Raw genomic sequence first — 4,658 nt, forward strand, 5'->3', positions numbered from 1 at the left:
AGCCTCTCCACCTGCAGGAGGGAGCCCCAAGGCAGGGCAGCACCGGCCCCATCCTCCAGCCCTGGAGCTCCAGGCCGGCAGAGAGCAGCCCTTGGGGCTTGGAAGGGGTGAGAGCTCCTGAATTTGCCTTTGGCTTTGCTGATGATCCAAAGCCCTCATCTGCTTCTGGTGATTGCCCGTGGACCCAGGGCCCCTGGGCTGGGGACAGGGCCGGGAGCACAGGGTGTTCCAGCAGCCCTGGAACAGCAGGAAGCAGGACCAAGCCTCGCTGGAACTGAGTGTGACAACTCATTACCTCACAGGAGGATGTTCTACTTCTATCCCAAAGCTTTCTGCTGTAAAAACCTCATCCTGTGTCTCCAGGCCCCAGTGAGCAGCAATGAGTGCTGCAGGGCTTTGGGCTCAGAGCATCCTGCTCATCTCAGCTGGTTTGGATGTGTAGGTAAAGCCTCATGGAAAGGGTTGGAAAACGTGAGCTAGCACTCCTGTCAGGCCTTGCAGGGAGAGGCGTGGTTTGCCTCTTCCTCAGAACCTAATTTGAACCACAAGGATGCAGTGAAAAAAAAAAACCCCAAAACCTGCGTTGGAAGATTTTAAAGAACAGCACGAACTAAAAAAGCAGCTGCCAAACCGAATTTCCATTATTAAAAATCAGCACTGATAAGAGCCATCTTAGATCAAATAATTTATTTAGTAATTCCATGTAAACACTTCAGATTTACTAGCAAATACAATGCTTGCTGTTCTTTTAAATAGATCATTCAAAAAATAAGAATCTATTATTAATGGCAGGTTGACTAGAGATCTCCATACTACTGTACAATAAGGAATTTGTTTTCTAATGGATTTAACATCTCAATTTTTCTTGTTCTGCATTTGCTTTACACAAAGCCCAAAGGACACAGGTTTAAACTGCTCCCTGACGATGCCACTGCGGCCCGGGGTGTTTTGGGGAAGGTACGCAGGCAACTCCTCCCATCCTGGCATTGGTGTGAGCTGATGTGAGGGTGGGGTGGCAGAGCTGGCGTGAACACTGTTCACAAACACACGCCTTTTCGGTCAGAAAACAGACAGGGAACGGTGGAGAACTTCTCTTTGGGATGTATAAAAGCAACGAACTCCATCGTTGGCATTTACTTATCAACACAGCAGTACACATACACGTATCCACAGTCTGGAAAAGCATCCTATGAGCTGGAGAAAGCAGTGGTTCTGAGGCTTGGTACACCAGTGCACTAAAACCAAAAGAATGATACCTTCTTACATAGTCAAATGAAAAATAAATATCTTTATTTTCTGCCTACTTTATTTCAGTTTTCAAATAAATTTTAAATAAATCTGTACAAAGTATACTGTTACAGTATATATTTGTAAGTGAACTGAAATGCCTAAGTGTAACAACACTACAGGAAAGCAGTAAAGATTGGCACATCTCTAATCAAGATTAACTTTTACACTCAAAAAATACCAACGCCTGTGAAAACCCTCAAGATATTTTTGGTATTTTTTATGCAAGTTGTAATGACAGACCAATTCTCCCCTGCCTTGAAAAGAAAATCACTTCTCACGGTTTTCAGAGAACATGAACATCTTTATGATGCTAAAGGGACACCATCAGGTGAAAAGAGAGAGAGAGATTTCAATTTTTAAAAAGCAAACGCTTTGGTCAAAAATCAAGTCAAGTTTGAGATTTGTGCACTTTTTCCATCTCCCCGAGCTGCGGCTGGGGCCGGGCTGGGGCGGGAGCAGCGGCACTGCCGGGATGGAGCTGCTCTGGCCGGGGACACAAAGCCTCGGGAGAGGAGCTGCTCCCCTTGCGAGCCAAAAGGAATTCACACGCATGCCGCACGGCTGCGTTTTGTGGTTTCTTTTTCCCCCCAAAAGCAAGAAACTAAAATTGAACTGACAGTGTCCCTTCGCTCAAAATAAAGACTTCTGTGCTAGAGAGGTCAGGTACTGAAATGAACTTTTTCACAGGGTCAAAGAGCCAGGTACATCTCAAAATTCAAGTTTTCAAATCCAACTGCAGTTATTAGATTCATGAGCTCTCAAAACCTCCTAATATTTCGTTAAATAATTACCAATTGGGAATTGGGGATAAATACTACAGATTAAGAGTGAGAGTTTTCTCTCTTAATCTTTCCAAAGATATATTCACTCAAAGTTTACATGCTGAAAGTTAATCTTACATTAGAATGTAATTGGCTGCAACATAAACCTATAAATGAATCAACTACCATAGATTAAACTCTGTTAAATATTTCTAAGTTAATAAAATATTGACAGTATTATAAAATTACAGTATTTACAATAAGAAAAATCTAGACTAATATATACCTTTAACAGATCTCTTCTCCAATTTGGGATTGCAACGGAATTATGAATATATGAACAATTTATTAGAAAGTTGCATTGCAATTATCAGGTTTCCCATTAGAGCTAGAGAGGGTGAGCTATCACTGCCTTTGGAAAAAACAAAAAGTGACTTCTGGTGGTGGGGTGTAGCTTTTGAGTACCAAACTGGTAACAGGAGTCCTCCGCAAGACGTCTGAAGATAAGGTAGGACCAGCCTCAACTGCTCAGATTAAGGTTGTATTACAGAACTGCCAGCAATCAGAACCACCCAGGCTGCAAAAGGGGAGGAAAGGTAGTTTTCAGCTCAAAGTGCACAGCTGGAAGGCCTCCCCTCATTCTGGATTCCACCTAAGGCTGAGGAGCTCTGATCAGCTCTCAGGAACCTCAGCTCGGGGTTGGTGAGGAGGAAATGAGCCACGGTGCTCCTTAAAGGGACATGGTTGGGCTGCAGCTATGCCAAAAACACCCCTGTCAACCATGGAGGACAGAACCAGACTGGGCATTTGAGATCCTCTTGGACTTGCTTTCTTAGGAGGTTTTTTTTGGGGAGGGTCAGGGATGGGCTTTGGTTTGAGGGTTTTTAAAAATTTTTTAATTTTGTTTGCTTGGGAGAAAAAATTTGGCCTGGACCATGCAGTAAACTCATTTTCTATCCCTCATCAGGTTCTCTGTTTCTGGGATATTAACAAAACGTGCAGTGTTTGGGTGGCAAATACTTGTGGGGAAAAAGGAGGCGTCAGCATTCCCAAGTCAATTTGTCTTGGGATAAATCAAAAGCAATTTGAGTCCTTAAAAATCGCCAGCTGCTTTTGGGGTCTCAGACACCCAGTGATGTCCTTTTAAGGATCAGATCTTTCACTTGCCCTTTTTCCCAGCCTTGGAGGAAGAGTTTACAATGACTTTAGGAAGGGCCATGTTCACATTCTCTCCCTCCTCCCCATGTCACATTTGCTTTCTAGGAAAAAAGGGGGAGAAAAGTAAGTTTCAAACTCCTTTCCCTCCCTTCCCTCCCCCGGTCCTGCTCACAGTAAACCAGAAATGGCAGTTTTTAGTGTATATTTTGGGATCAATTATTTTTTCAGCCCCAAGCCTGAAGATGCTAGTGAGAGACCTACCCACAGGCTTCGGAGAGGAGGAGCAATTTAGGGGTTTCTACCAGTCCCCGTGGCGGGCAGGTGGGAACACCTCTGTCCTTAAAAGCAGGATTTAAAATGGTAAAAGAATAATTTGTAAACTCGGATCTACATTACCAACAGAAGGCTCTAGGTCCTGCGGGCTCCAGTTCCCAGAGATGCAGAGCAGGAAAACTAGAAAGAGAACTTGGTACCTTTCAACCACCTGCTGGGTTGTACTGGGGGGGAGTGGGGAATGAGAGAGACAAAATGCCAACTGACCTTATAAACAAAGGTATGTTTAGGGCTTCTGGTTTCAGGAATAAACCGATATTTACTGGTAAAAGTCTGCCAAAAAACAAAAACAGAAACACAGGATTACTGGTAAATATTGGTTTATATGGAGAATTAAAAAAAAAAATAAAAAAAGAGATGTCATTGTGCTCCTGATCTCCACGTGCTCCCAGGTGGGAGCTGAGAACCGACCCATGGCATCCCTGCACCCAGCAGTGTCTCTGGCACCTGGACACCTCAAACCAGAAGCCTTGTGTTGAGAGGAAAATCATGTTTATTTCCTTTACTCCCCTTAAACTACGTGTTTCTGGATTCCCCCCTCCCTCCTCCGCAAGGCTGGTCCTACGGGGGTTTGGCTCAGGAGTGGGAAGTCTGCTTCCAAAAGCACTTGGAAGTGAATTTGTACATAATATGGTATCTCAGCACAAGGCTGCTGGGGCCTGAGCCTCGGCTGCTCCCTGAGATACCATAAAATATACAAGACTGAGTGGATATTTTAAATAAAGCATTTTCTTGTAAGTGGCATAAACCCATTCATTTTATTTACATGCTTATTTATTTCCAAAAATAGAGTTGGTCCACATTGGACAAGAGAAATCAAGAAGCCATACAGTAGAAGAGTTAAAAGTCCAACATTTAACCAAAGTACAATGAAATTCCAGAAGTCTGTGGCTGACTTGAACCACAGAAACATACACATGAGCCACACAGACATTTGTACATAGAGCATTATATTACCAATAATATTTGCAAACATGAGGTCAAGATGGCTAAAAACCCAGCAGGACTGACCCGGGCGTCCTGGCTGAACAGAAGTGGGTGCTGAGGGGCCGTCACTGCTGTGGGGAAACACAACTCTCCAGAGATTTTGCTTCACTTTTGGTTCTTTTCTTTAAC

General features: G+C 43.8%; 1 long non-coding RNA gene across 1 annotated transcript; it reads right to left on the reverse strand.

Annotated features, from left to right (window-relative positions):
* Window positions 1–670: 670 nt before the first annotated feature.
* LOC115948375 lies at window positions 671–3,736 on the reverse strand. The gene is made up of 2 exons (XR_004082192.1): window positions 2,338–3,736; window positions 671–1,235 (listed from the first exon to the last, which is right to left on the reverse strand). It is a non-coding gene; the product is annotated as an uncharacterized LOC115948375 (long non-coding RNA).
* Window positions 3,737–4,658: the final 922 nt, after the last annotated feature.

This window comes from Geospiza fortis, unplaced genomic scaffold (assembly GCF_000277835.1).
Source record: "Geospiza fortis unplaced genomic scaffold, GeoFor_1.0 scaffold413, whole genome shotgun sequence".
Taxonomy (NCBI): Eukaryota; Metazoa; Chordata; class Aves; order Passeriformes; family Thraupidae; genus Geospiza; species Geospiza fortis.